We start from the raw sequence: 15,435 nt of genomic DNA, 5'->3' as shown, positions 1-15,435 counted from the left end.
CAAAAGTAACAAAAATGAAGCAGTTTAAAAGATTCCTAAGTGCTTTTGAATAAAATAAACATTTTGAAGCTTTATTCAAACATTTTTATAAGATGTTGATCTAGAGTTATTACTACAGATATATTATAAAATATTCACTTCATTACTACTTTTAGCAAAACAGCAAATTTAAAAATAAGTTTTCTCTTTTTTTTTAATCTAATCTCTATGTTTTTCTTGGGGAAAAGAAAAAGAAAGAAAAGAAATCCATATCCACAAGGCATGATCTAAAGTTCTAAAACAGTAACAACTTCTTATTTTTTTCAAAACTAGAAAAATGATCTTCAGTACATCTAAAAAAATTAGTACTACAGCTACTGTTACAGCATATACTTTATATGAACAATTACATCATTAGTTAAAATTCAGATTCCATTAATTAAATCCATCTTTTGATGCTAAACTAAATTTAGACTCCAATATTACAAAAAAAAAAAAAAAAAAAAATCCCGCTTTACATTCCAGTTCACATAGTGACAGAAATAATTTGCCATGCTGAGTCTGAATGTAAAAAGATGCACTCTGTTCTGGCTAGGCCTGATCATAGCTCAAAACCACTGAGGAGAAAAAAAATATTCATTCATAATTTTGATTTTTGAAATATGTATTTGTTATCAACTATTTCACCACTGAACTTTCTGGAGATATACTCTGTACCTTACTCCTTCCTTGCTTCTTCCATTTTCAGGTGTTCTAACAGTTCTCCATGTCCTCATTCCCAAATGTCTTTCCCATATATAACTCACTTAAGCATTAGCACCACAGCCATCAACATATCTTAAAAAGGATTTAAAAGCAGAAACTTTGAACTAACTCTAGGGTTGTTCTTTTCTCCCTCGTATTTTTCAACTCAGACCTATTACAGAATTTTTACTGGATAAAAGCACTACAGCAGAAATAGAGTATGTACTTCAAACATAAGAAGTAAGTCTATATTATAATGGTATGTTGGAAAATGTATTATGTTGACTGATACTGCCATTCAAACTGAACAGACTAAAATCGACAAGAAAAACCACTGTGGTTCAGAAAATGTCTACTAGTCCTGCCATTCAAATATCTGGAGACTTTACCTATGCTTCATATTTTGTTAGATGTCAAGCCACACTAGATAACATCCCACAAACTACGTATTATTAAAGTGTCCTTTTTACTGTATATGAAAACAGCAAAATATATCTCAGGCTTTGGCAGGCATGCATCAACAGATTAAGAGAAGAGGCCTGAAGCTATTACTCTGCTATCTGCCTGCCCCACTCCTCAGATGGATGTAATCATCTCAAAAACAGAGGCCTTTGAATCATTCATGAATCTACGTCTTAGCCACCAAAATTTTCAGCCTGGCAGGCTAAGGTAAACGCAATCAATCAGACTCGTTTTCTGTACTACAAATGACTAAAATTCTGATACGTGACAAAGGGGAGGAGCTGGCAGCTGGGTGCACTGGCAGCTACAACTGTCTGCTTTTAATGCTCTTTAAATCTGCTGCAGCCCTCAAATTTTGTAAGAGAACAGTTTGTTTACTGTTAGTGTTATGAAAAGAGGTTAGATACTTTAACAGTATTTAAAGAGAGATTTTCCCTATTTGCGGGGCTGCTTGTTGTCTCCTCGTATTTACTTGTTTTTAACAGAGGGAGATAAATTCAAAGGCAGGGATTTCTGCCATACCAACTACTTGTTAAAATTAGAGTCTTGTTAGTAATTTTATTTGCAGTCTCAAAAGAGTTTAAGAAAAAACAAAGAAAAAGAGATGTGATTTTCAGAAAATACAGAAGCAGTAATTCTGCAAAAATTCTTAATTAGTTAAAAGAACAGTCTTTCTATTATTTTAGAAAAACATTTTTTATCTTCTATTTGTGAAGTAAACGTTATCACAACAGCTTGTACCAATTAAGCAGGACATAAGAAATAACTACTTTAGCAAATAATTTTCTTTTGAAAATTCCATTTGCTAAAATGATAGAGAAATATTTATAGTCAAGAACATATAACCACCAATAACTTTCTAAGCTGAAAGTTCAGCTGCAATTTAGAACAATGAAGGTATGTTGCCATCTCATTGGTAACCTTATCTGCTGTTCACAGCAAGCCAAATTTTACTGAGCAACAGTTTCACCTGAAAACTTGAGAAGAGTCCAGGAAAAGAAATAGCCTGACTTTCTACAGCTACACGGTATTAACTTAAGCAGCTGGATTTACTAAATCACCAAGCTCAGTAAATCCAGTCATTATTTCAAGGAAGTTTAAAAGAACACCGAATTAAAGATCCAGTCAAAAAACCTAGTCAGACACAAGCGAAGCAAACTTACTCTGCTAGGTAATGCACAGTTCTACAGGTATCATTCATTGGACAGGATATTCCCTGAATACCTACATTTTTTTAAATTCAGACAAAAAGTCATTTTCAATCAAATACCTCCCTGAAAACTGGCAAGACCTGAAAGAAACAGACTTCAAAAATGAATTTTCCATCAGTTCAGCCTGAGCTTGCAGGTCTTTGTATCTATACAGACATATGAGACCATTCCTCACTTTGAAACCTAGTGAAAATTGCGTGCAGTTCCTGCATGATCACACCCACTGCCTCACTAGACTACCGGATCAAGTTGCCTAAAAATTTGGAATATGTTGGTTTGAATGATACTTTACTTCAACTTCGCATTTTCCCATTCGACTTCAAACACCGCAGGCCACAACGTGCTGCCCCAAAAGCCATAGTTCTGGCACCCCACTGCTCTCAGCTGCACATTTCCCCCAGCTCCACTAATGATAGTGTCAGCTACCGTGCAGCTACACGGCCACCCAGATCACCTTTACTGATTCAACAAAATATGGACAGTTTTCTATCAGATCAGTGAGTAGGGCACCAGGGGATGATGGAATCATCTACTTCATCAGCAAAACTGATTCAGAACAGCCTGAGGCCAATCACAAAATCACAAACTGAATTCTTGTTTTAGTTCCTTTTTCAGGGGATAGAAACTAAGCACTCCCACAAACAAAAGATTGCCTTGGAAAGCTGCTTAGGCATTTGGGTTTAAGCATTTCTTTTCAAAAATTCTTTTTCATAAAGGGTCTTAAATATTCATTTTTTAAAAGAAAATATTGCCCTCCAGTGCATATAAAAGTCCCATATTTTATCACTCTTCAGAAGTGGCTTCATTTTTCTTAACAAATTTTTCTGGCCAAAAATAGAAACCCTACTTTCTTTTTATAAAAATAACTTGTCAGTAGAGGGTGTCATGTCTGAAAACCCAACACTCTACATTGCGAGGCACATTATTCTCTAACGGGTTGTTCTTCAGTGGTGATATGATACTTTACAAACTACCATGGGAGTGGAACACTGAAGGTTTACCAGGTCAAAAACATTTTTAAATGCCTGCAAAACATGTCCTTTCACAGCTGCTATCACCTATTTAAAAGCTAGCTACCAGTAGTTATTTGAGATCCTGCCTTACAAGAAAGAAAATCTCTGTAATTTGGAAATCCTACTGCTCTCCTTGCCAATAAGTGCTGAAAAGAGCGCCTCTGAGAAACATATTCCTGTCCCAGAGATGTCCCTTCTCCCTGGCGGCTCTACAGCACTCCTGACACTGCAGCATCAGAGAGGCAGAGAATTGCAGCCGCTCATCAGCAACAGTTCTTCCCTAGCCAAATCTACAAGCTAGACTTATCAAAAAATGTGGCTTTCCAAATCCCATGCCTAGTATATGCAGCTTGCTCAGCAGTCCCCTGCCTCATGCACCCTCAGGACCAAGTGTGCCTCTAACACATCCGCAGTAAAGCGCCCCGCACTCTTTCTGCTTCCAGCATGTGGGCTGACTAGTTTTTCTAGCGCTGAATAGTCAGCAATATTATATAAACAAAGGTGTTGATCAGCATTTGGGGGCAGTAGCAGACATATTCCCTGGCCTCCTTCTTGAGCCACAGATCTTTCATAAGCATTGGCCCACACAAATGTGTATGTTCTTTAGCATAAGTGCACCAGCCTTCTCTCACATACAGAAATATGAAAAAAAATATAAAGAATCTCACTTTTCCACTTTTTCGATTGCACTAGGATAATCATCTCTTGTTGACAGAAAATAGAAACTCCTTTGTCTCCAATATCATAATCCTGAAACTCCTAAAACGGAACCAGGCAAAGATTCTTCAGTAAAGAAAGATCAGGGCATACCAGTATTTTCCAGAATTTGTGTAATTCCAAAATTTTCAAGTTACTAAAGGCTAACTGATCAAATTACATTTTCATTCCACACAAGTTACTACCAAAAACACATACACAAAGATGAAATAATTTGCTGCCCATACTACTTAATCAGTGATTTAAAACTGGACTTACTATACTGGATTAGATTTCTGATCAATCAAGAACAGTATTCCACCTCTGAAAGTAATTATCCCTCTTATGACAGAAGAGTTTATTTGGCACTGGTGAAAAATATGATGGAAGAGACAACTGATATATTCATGGAATGTTGATTTAGGAGTATAATTCCTTCTTGTCTCTCATATTAATCAATTGGTATACTTACTAGCAACAAATACCTTAAGGTACAAGATTTGAATAATCTAATCTTGACAGGTGAACAAAACTACTGTTAACTTTTAAAACTCAGGCACAGCATTTAAATGTCAGATGACTTTGTAAATCTGATACAACGCTATTTAGGCACATGTTTGAAACCCATAGGGGGCCTACTATCAAAGACAACTCCACACAACATTTCATCTAAGTCTATGTAGCACTAACTTAAAATCTTAAAAGCTTTATTATATCTCTACCCACACATTCCCCTTTGAAGGCTCTTTCAGAATGTCACTCATCTAATAGTTTACCACCTTCCAAATTCATTTATTAATAATGTATAAATATCTGGTTTCTTTGTGTGCTACTAATTTAATCAAATGTCCTTGCCCTCATTTTATTTAGCTCTTTATCTAATGCTTGATCTTGGACTGATGAAAAAGAATATGAAAGCTGTAGAATTAAAACAGAAAAATTTATCTTACACAGCTTTATCCATTCTTCTTTTCTTTAAGAAAGAGCGATGTAACAATGTATGGATGTTTACTCCAGGTTTTTCACACATACACAGAAAAATGTCAGGAAGGAACTATAAAACTTGTCCTCCAACCTTACATAAAATTGAGCTTGCTCTCCAAGCTAAGAGATCCTCTGTGCAGCTGACTATTCAAAAAGCAGCAGCTACCTCACACAAAGACAACCCATGTGTTAGGTAAATAATAAACGACAGTGCTACGGGGGGAAAAAAAAAAAAAAAAGCACAGGAAATAACTTTGAGAGAGAAGAGGAAGGAAAACTTGCCTACTGTGAGGGCAGAGAAAAGGAAACAGAAGATAATTCATGGAAAGACCAAATGCTGTAATGTTTTTACAGTTGATAAAACACAATCTCACAAATATGCCTTGCACACATGAGGGAAAGCTGCATCACTGTCAATCCTACCTACAACTGGAGGGTTCTGCAATGGGAAAATGGGGTTGGTTGCTGTCTATTCCTTTTAGTCTTTACGGAAGATAGCTCTGGGCAGCTGAGTTCACTTGATCTTCTGCTTACAGGGAAGCAGAATAGAGAAAAGTGAAATCTGAAAGTTCCAGGTATGCATCTGTAAAATGGCACAGGTGAAACATAGTCATGATGCAAGCTGACAATATCCAGCAATAGACAGTCCTCTGAAATGACAAGTTCATAATCTTTCCAATATATTCCTGCTCCCCAGTTAAGTTTTTTTTCCACTTTAAGCATATTTTCAGTCTATATAAAATTATATTTGATATCTAGAAGCCACTCCCTGCAATTACTAGAAAGTAAATCGTAAGAGCTACAGAACACAAGAAAACTTCCAGTTCAGTTTCTTTTTGTCCCTATGCTAACAGTCTGTAAACTACTGTTTGCTTCCTAATGGTGAAAATTCAAGAATTTCAAAAGACATACCCAGAGAATTTTCTGCAATATATCACATAATAACTCATTATGGCGGCCTCTGGCAGGCAGCTGTGGAATAGAATGAACCTGAGAGAATTATTTTATGCTTAGTCAATTTTTGTGATGACAGCATCAAAGACCTAGCTAAGGCTAGGTCATTCATGAAGAAGTAGAAAACAGACCACTGAGCTTTAATACATTCACTCCATTTACAAGCAGCCAGAAGGCTTTATATCCCACCTCTTCTTCCTACCTAGTGGAATGAAAAACACTGACAAATTCCATGCTTGAAAAATCATGCGCTGCTGGCATCCCAAGCCATATGGCATGCATTATTCACAGCTCCAAAGAAGTGGAAGTGTTATACAACAAAGATTTACACTTGGCATCATATAGGCATAAGAGACCAAATCAAGATACTTTTTCAGCCCTGAAGACTCAGACAGAATAAATCCTACATGTTTCAAAGCAATGTAGCAATTTATATTCTTCTAAAATGCTATATATGAATGAAATGCACAACCTATTCTAGACCGAGTGCTGAAATTCCATCTACCACCTTAGATAGTGTCTGTCCCCACGCAGTCCCTGCATGCATCTACATTCCTTGCAGGCGCAGTGCAAGGAGAAAAGAACCAGTGCTTGATCTGCTGCAATCCTTTATGGACCCCGGAATTAGCAGACTCAAATTTCACCATTAACAGCAGAGAAGTTTATACCAGTTGTTGGTTCAGAGTGTCTGCAGTCCCTGTGTAGAGAAGTAAATGCTAGAGGACCTTGCATCCATATTACATATGGACACTCTAGCTGGTCACTGAGGTTATGCAATGTTTAACCTGGTTACCTCAAGAAGGAAACTACTTCAAGCACTGCCATGTTGCCCTTCCACATGTTCCATAAGACTCCCAGGAACTGGTACAACATATGCTTGCACCACACAGAACCCCTTAAGAGTACAAAATCACAAAATGCAGACTCATCATGTAGTTGCACAACAAATTAGGAACATGCAGCTCTCATTACTACTTTTTTTGGCCAGTAAGTCCTCTGCGTTTGTAGCCCCTTCACTTATTATCAGGTACTCCGGCATTATTTATTCACATTTCTGGTACCAGTTGCTTTTCTGTCGTCAGCTAATTCTGAAGTTTGCTGTCTGAGTAATCGCCACAGGCACAAGAATCAAAGCTAGAAAACATACCCATAGCTTACTACCTGACCTCTAATATGGAAAACTGGTATGAGGGCACTGCACAGGGGAATTTAACCTAGGTGCACAGTTGACAGGTCCTTTGTGCAAGTCAAACTGCAGCCTTTGGACTAGTTCATATTAGCCAACAAGAGACCAGGAAAGGCATCAAAGGAAGTAATAGTGAGCCTGTTCTGTTCTAGTCTTGTATTTCTTCAAAAGAATAGATTTATAAATGTATAAACTGGGGCAAAAGGTCATCTGAGGTTGAGAAGGAAGGTCAAATAAATAGGGTGACAAGAAGCATGTGTATGAGATCCAGCTACTTAAAGCTAGTCAGATAATCCACTGAAAGAGGCAGTTGCTGTATAATCAAAAATTTCTATAAAAATGTTTTTTCCCAAAACTTTATGTTGGGTAAAGCCAAAATGAAACAATAATTTCGGGATTTTTTTTAATTCAAAACAGAATACATTGCACTTTTTCTTACCTAAAATATTTTTTAAAAACCCAAGAAATAACAAACAAATATCGCCTTATGAAAGGAATAATTCCAGCATCCACATCAGGATCCATATAGGTCCATGCCTCCCATAAATACGACTTTTTTTTTTTTTTTTTTTTTTAACTTTGACCTAGGTGCGATTACATACAGTAGCTACATGGCTCTGGGTACATAATGAAAAATGAAGTCTAGCCAAGAATTCTGACACGTATCTCTTATATTGATTTCAGATAACAAACAAAGGATGATATGTCAGAATTTCCTGAAGGATGAAAACTCCAAATATAATTTTTCTTTCACCGACATTAGTGGAAGCAAATGGTAACATTTAGGCTAGCTCAGATTACACAAATTATTTTCTCAACTTCTCCTGAAAAGCCATATAACAAAGTGGTTGAATCTTTGATTAGATTTTTTTTTTTTTTTTAAGAGATGAGGACATTGGTTCCAGTTCTGCCAAAATATTGAACAACCTTACTCAGATGCCCAACCTATAAAACAAAAGATTCACAATCACCTCTTCAAGCATAGGAAGAGAATTGTGATTACTGAAGACTGCGAATGGAAGGAAACATTAATAGCAGTTAGAGCAAATGTTGGGCCTAAAACTACTCTTCCTTTGACTAATAGCTTTGTTCATGTTCCTACAGTCTGAAGGGTGTCATGTGTGAGGAAATCTCACTCTCTCAAAATGAAAAACACTTTGTTAGTCCTATGAAAAGTATGTGACAGATCAAGTATTTGGCTGAGCTGTGTCACAATTCACAGGCTTTGTTATTTATTTACTCCCCCTCCCCAAAAGGAAATTCTGTTTCAGTGGTTGTAAGTCAACAATGAGACATCTTTGCAGATCCTCAGGTCTCATAAATTGTCAAAGTTTAATTGAAGACAAGGAAATAATATATACCCTATTTTCTTAACCTGCTATATATTAATTGAACTAGTAAAAATTTTACAGGATTTATTCCCAGAAGAAATACAGGATTACCTACTGACCTTGCTTACCAGGTAAAAATTAAAGCTTTAATTTTTGTTAATTGTAAAAATGTTTAGAAAACTCATTTCTTCCACAATATACTAAACTGTATTTCCATTGAAATATATACTTTGTATCATCAGTTAAAAAGCTCTTTTTCTTTATTAAAATAACGGATTTATAGATTCTACCAAATTCTAAAAAAGACACAATCAGAAACTAAAGGCAAATTAAAATTCTACTAACACAGAAGTCAATCTGTATCTGTAATACAGTTCTAAAAGACTAATTCATGTCATCTGCCTCCACTAGTCTCAGACCATGTATACTATGGTATACAGTTAAGTCATTGGAGGAGGATGAAGAGTTTGTTTTGTTTTTAGTCATTATATTGGTTCAGGTCTTCTGTGGGCACAGGCACCTCTATAAGCAGTCTCATAAAACTATACCGCTCCATCTTTCACAGAGAATAATATACACCTGTACAAGCTCTTTTGTGCCAGTATGACTGCATCCAATGTACTGGGGTTATCTACTTGCATTTTAAGTATACTGACACTATTATGGTACAATCAGCATTTATAAACTTCAAATACAGAAAACAAATAGACAACAAAACCTTGTAATACTTATCTCCAAGGTTAATAATATACAGATGATCTGACAACATTCAATTTTTCCTTCATTTTATGACAAATTTGCAAAAGAAATGGAAAGAAAAGCATACCAACAAAATTATGAAGAGGAATTTTTATTTTATATATTTTCCTCCAGTTTATAAAATCATAAACATTCATTTCTACTGGGGAAATTCAGAAACATCAACTGAGCCACACACGGATACTCAGAGGTTCTAATGCACCTTGTGATTTCAAATACAATAGCTGGTTTGTATCCAAACATCTAAAATTATAGTTACTCCACATGAGATTCTACATTGTTTTACTACATTTTCCTCTAATTGTCAGCATTAGAAACTTTGTATTTTGTTGCAAAGGAAATTAACATAATACATTCCAATGATATCATTATTGTTTAAATAAAGAGAATCCTGTGCATATTTTTAAAGGTTGTGGCAAAATCCTCAAGCTTGTTAAAAAAAAAAAAAAAAAAAGTCTTTTAGAAGCATTTCTCAAAAAAAATGGAAGCGTTAGAGCCACCTTTCTTAAAGAAGTTTTGCCAGTACTTCAAGGACACAAAATTCTTTTTTAGTATTAACTAATATGATCTTCCCCTAACCAAGAAATAATAATTATAATAATAATAAAAAGAAACCTATTCATTGGTTTTAGATGCCACACATCATTGGACCTTCTCCACAGTACCTCCATCCAACAAAAATATAATCTTGTCTATGCTAATTACAGTTAAAGCAACCCAGCTGACCTAAAATAGGTGCAATCAGTGAATCGGTGTAAACTTGATTATACCAGTGTAGCTTATTCCCAAACAGAAATAAGATTGAACTGTATTAGTACAACTGCATGTAGAGTGAGGTGTATTATTACACCTACATGAAGACAAGGGTTGAAAATGAAAAATGTTTAATCTCTAAGGAAATGCAACTACTTATGTACAAAAACTATAGGTAAAATAGACTTTAGGAGTCCTATTTATACAGTCAAGATAAGAGTCAGAACTTCATGTATAGTCAAGCTGGTCATGGCTCCAATTTTTCTATTGTTAAACTTTGTCTTAATTATCACTGTATTCTTTAAACACTTGGCTTCATACCCATCTAGTTTCTTTCAACTAAGTCAACCATGCATTTTAAATTTAAATATGCAGGCAGCGCCGTGGGCCCTGAGCCCAGCCACCATGAGACAACAAGATGATATCATCATATTCAGTCTGGGAAGCAGAGGCTGGTAGAGAGCAGAGGCTAGATACTGCACAGAGCATCACAGGGTCCACCAGGAGATGCAGCACTGCAAAGGCTTTATGAAGCTTGTGCAGCCAAGGCTGCCTGGTGTAGACCATCCTTGCACACTGAGCACAAATTTAACCAGCTCCACACGCTACCACTCTTCTCACCCTCACACTGGAATAGCTGGGGAGAGATGAGAGAGATGGGACTGCTTGTTTTTGAGGCTTGAAGTGCTTGTGGAATTATAATGTAACGTTATATCCTAATTGTTCTTGCCAACAAAGGCTCCTACTGCTGGACCAATTACAGGAGCCAGACATTTGTTCTCTGGGTGTAACAGCTAATGATCTGCAAATGATTGCATGAAGGCATCTCTAAACCCACCAACAGCTTCAGCAAGGCCTAACAACATATTCTGAGCTAGATTCATCCCACTGGAAGCACTCCCCTATACCCGTATAAAATCTGAAAAATTACCCCTTTTTGCATTAGGCTTTGTGTTGAGATAGATCATACTGTATTTTCCACTTTTAATTTTGAGTTCTTTTATGTGTACAAAACACTCCCCAATAAAATTCAGTAGCTCTCAAAAACATCTTTCATTATAATTTAAAATAAGGATGAAACATTCTTAACAGCTAGTAAGACTTCTGCAAGCGTATATGCACACACACACAGAAATACATGTACATACATAATATGTATGAATGAATGCATAAGCACGGGCAGCCAAGCCAGTAAGTCATTTTTGTAGTATATTTATACAGTTCTAAAATCAACATTTTAGCTACATCAAAATAAGTGAGTGTTACTTACCTAAAACTTGAGAATTCTTAAGTTCTGCAAATGCCTGAAGTTACACTCCTGTCATGCTCAAGACTGCTGAGAGTCATGCAGCCACTTGAATATTAATGATGCCTAGTATGCCTGCCTGGCAAAGCACAGGCACCCTTGCAGAAAGGGGCAGCTGTGCTAATAATTTAGGCATGTTCCAGCCTTACCAATCTGGATGACAGTTTTTAAGTGAAAGTGTTTTCTAAGTTTCTCTCGTCACCGTTATTCCTTGCTGCTCTCTGAATTCACCAAGATCAACCACTGAAAAAGGTACTACAGAACATTCATTTTAGATTTTATACTATCATCTGATTAACATATCTCAGAAAGACAAAAAGATGCAACAACTTAATTTAAAAAGCTGTTCATCTTGGCTAAAAAATCAGTTAAAAGCATACATGGAAAAACTATACTAGTTATTTAGAATGTTTAGCTATGGATTTTGCCTTTCATTCTATTTTACATAAAACAGAAGTTTTGTATTACACCTACACTTGGATAAGTTTCTTCAAGAAGGCTGCCAGCAATGTTGGCAGAGATGGTACAAGGTCACAGCAAATGCACTGAGCTCTAATCCCAAACAGTGGTGACTCCATGACTACCACTTCACTAAAACTTCAACCCATGCCTGTTAGTTTCTCAGGTTTAAACATTAAATTGTCATACTCAGCTACACTGAAAAAATATTACCATTTAGATTTAACTCCACTCAGAGAGGCAAGGCCAAAATAGTTTCTGAAATGTGTTGATGTTTCCAAATAAATATGTCCAAAACAATCATTTTACGAGAACACAAAATGCCTTCTCTCAGGCAGCCGCCTGGTAAGATTACATTCTCCAACATGGTTAGAAACATCCTTTTGCTGAAGGAAGATAGAAAACACATAAACAAATTTTCTTTCATATGTACTACCAACACAGCCTTCAAGACCTAGGGAAAAAAAAAATCTAAACTGCCAAACCTAAGCTAAGGATGAGTTAAACTACTATCTCCTTCGTGATGCAGTTTATTGAGATCATGGCTTCAGCAACAAAACTAGAGAAATTCTACCAATCTTCACTTCATCCTGACCACTCACGATGCAGTTATTCTTCATGCCTACATTGTACAGAGGCAGCTTTTTTGTAAAGCCCCATTGTGAAGCACGTCACTGAACTGGTAAGGTAGAGGATAACCTCCTTCCACTGAAAAAAAAAAAAAAAAAAAAAAAAAAAAAAAAAAAGGAGCAGGATGCAGGGCAGAGAGGAGAGAGAGAAGAGGGAGGATGACATATATTTCTAAGCCTACTTAATCTGAATACAAAGGTGATATGCAACTCCAAAATTTCTGCTGCTGTTCAGATTTTCATAGTCAGGCTGCAGAAGTAAAGAAACTAGTCTACTTTTTTTTTTTTTTTTAAACTTTTCATTGCCACTTTTCAGAAAGGTGTTGGCATCAGTTATCTTGATGAGATTCTTCCTAATTCCTCTCCAGCAACACAAGTAGGCTCTGCTTTGGACTGAAAATCATTTTGCATAATCAGGTTTATGTGCTTGACATTAATACAGACATTTTCAGGTGACCATCTCAGTGAAAGAGCCAGGTAATAAAAACATCATCATCCTCATGAGCGTAACTTCAAAAAGCAGAAATGGTTAAACTTCAAGCTGCAGAAACTACACTGGTCTATTTTCAGTTAATTTCTGACATCAACAGAAATATTTGGCTACACAGGATAGCTATTTTTAATTAATAACTTCCCCACCATAATGCAGGCTCAATGAACGCCTTGCAACAAACCTTTGCAAAAATGTGCATCTCACATTACTCCATGAGAAAAGATTTAGATATTTAAGTTTAGGTCATACCATTTCACCTATACATTTCAGATGACACTACAGACACTAGACAAACCAGTTTCACCAATATCCTGAGAAATATCAACTGCCTATTACACAACACAGAACAGAAGAAACAGAGGCATACTGTCATCCATTCTTTTTTTCTGCTTTGCCATCCTTTTACTGAGGTAAAATTCTTTACACAGGATCCATAACTGCACCACAGACCAGGCTTGCAGGAAACTGAATTCCACATCCTCCATATATACTCTGTTAGGGGAAACCTAAGTGCATTCTCCGACATTTTACTAGCAACAATGAGAATCTAAAAATGCAATTAGCAGAAATTTAAAAATGCTCGACTGCTTGGAGACAATTCAGGCAGCCTAAACAGTCATGACATTTATTAGATCTAGAATAAGCATAAAGCAACCAAGTCAGATACTGAGAATAAAAACAGTTCTGTTACACACACCCATAGAGAATACAGTCTCTTTGGGAGAGCACCACAGATTCTGTAAGTAAACAGGTTAGCAATGATTATTCCCCCTTTTAATTGCTATTATAACATTGCTGAATTCCCTCAAGTGTGTATTTGCATTGAAGTGGGATTTGGAAACAGTTAGTCATATGCAAATCAAGGAATTTTTCTAATGATTAATACATTTGAAAAACACCACTAAATATTAGATACATACATGCATACATGTAAAGCTATCAATTCTTTCATAAAATATTTAATCTGAATCACTGCCTTTTTTCTTTTTTCATCTTAATTACTTTTTTACAAAAGTTTCAAAGTTCTGTTAAAATGAGCTTTATAGAGAAAAGTTTTAATATGAGTCATGTGACAGAGTTTGTTGTCAGAACAAGCATCAGACACTGAATCTGTCAAACTTACATGGATATACCACAAATCATTATATCCTGGGGGTTTTCTGATTCATCTATAGGATTCATCTTACATGACTGGGTCCAAGTCAAACACACTGTAGATGTTCAGATGCACAAAAACCACCTTCAAGGGTAGGTTTCCAATATTTCTACTTTGATAATTATTCCAATTATATTGCAGTGATCTTTTTAATGTTTTGCCCCTCCCTCAAAAAAAGAAATCAGACTGTAAAGCGAAATCACATGAAAAAAAAACAACAAAAAACAGGAGAATGATAAAAAAATGTAACAACTATTCTTCCGTCTACTGCAGGTGGTTATCCAAATTAATCTAAATTCACGGCAGAACTTCTATCGCCGCCCTGATCTCCCCATAAAGTTGTTATCGCCCGGGCAGGAGACAAGTCACACCCGCTGCCGAGCGGGTCGGGAAGAGGCACAAATGGCCGAGGCGCCGCTCGGAGCCTTCCCGGGAAAACGAGCACGCACCGCGCGGGCACGCCCTTCAGCAGGAAAAAAAAAGAGAGGGGAAAAAAAAAAAAAAAAAAAAAAAAAAAGGGGGGGGAGGGGGGGGAGAACCCGCTGATACGCGGAATAAGAAGGCAGGCACAGAAGTCAGGGTGCCCCTGCCTGAGGAATGCCAGGAATCCCCGGAGGAATGTGCGCGGCGCCCCCCACGCCGCCCCGGCCGGCGCCCGGCCCGGCCCGGCTCCCTTCACCTGCGGCCACGGGCTGGCCCGGGACCTTCCCGCTGGAGTCTCGGGGAAGGAGGCGCCGGCGCCCCCGAGAGCCCCCCACCGCCACCCCCCCGCCCGCGGGGCGCTGCCGGCCCCCGAGAGCACTCGGCCCCCGGGCCGCCCGCGGGGACAGTTGGGCGTCGCGGGGTCCCCGCGCGGCGCCCGCAGCTCCCGCCGCCCCCTGTCCCTGCCCTCGCCGCCGCCGTTCTCCTCACCCGTCCCGGGCCGCCTCGCCCTGTGCCGCGGGCGCCCCGTCAACTTCGCGCCGCGCTCGCCGCCGCCCGGGCCAGGAGCGCTCACTCGCAGCCGGAGCCGAGCGCCGACTGCCCGCCTCCTCCTGCGGGGGAGGGGGCGCTGGAGCCGCCGCGCCGGGGCCGGGATCCCTCAGGTGAGCGAGGGGCCGGCGAGGGGCCGCCCCGCCCCCGCTGCGCGCCTGAGGGGAGCGCGGGGCGCGCGGGGCTGCCGCGGCCGTGGCGCGCCTGAGGGGAGCGGGGCGCGCGGGGCTGCCGCGGCCGTGGCGCGCCTGAGGGGAGCGGGGCGCGCGGGGCTGCCGCGGCCGTGGCGCGCCTGAGGGGAGCGCGGGGCGCGCGGGGCTGCCGCGGCGCGCCTGAGGGGAGCGCGGG

The 15,435-nt window shown here is 38.7% G+C and overlaps 1 protein-coding gene across 6 annotated transcripts in view; it reads right to left on the bottom strand.

Moving 5' to 3' along the window:
* CGNL1 (cingulin like 1) overlaps positions 1-15,144 on the bottom strand; it is a 67,975-nt gene extending 52,831 nt beyond the window's left edge. For 5 of the 6 annotated variants that reach the window (XM_062583344.1, XM_062583346.1, XM_062583347.1 and 2 more), the window contains exon 1: positions 15,028-15,144. The gene's annotated coding sequence lies outside the window, so the exon portion shown is untranslated. Of the gene's footprint in view, positions 1-5,512; positions 5,548-15,027 lie in introns of those variants that run through there. The other variant, XM_062583345.1, reaches the window with a different exon arrangement.
* Positions 15,145-15,435: the final 291 nt, after the last annotated feature.

The sequence above is a fragment of the Rhea pennata genome, chromosome 10 (genome assembly GCF_028389875.1).
Source record: "Rhea pennata isolate bPtePen1 chromosome 10, bPtePen1.pri, whole genome shotgun sequence".
Taxonomy (NCBI): domain Eukaryota; kingdom Metazoa; phylum Chordata; class Aves; order Rheiformes; family Rheidae; genus Rhea; species Rhea pennata.
This window is presented reverse-complemented; position numbering and strand designations above follow the sequence as displayed.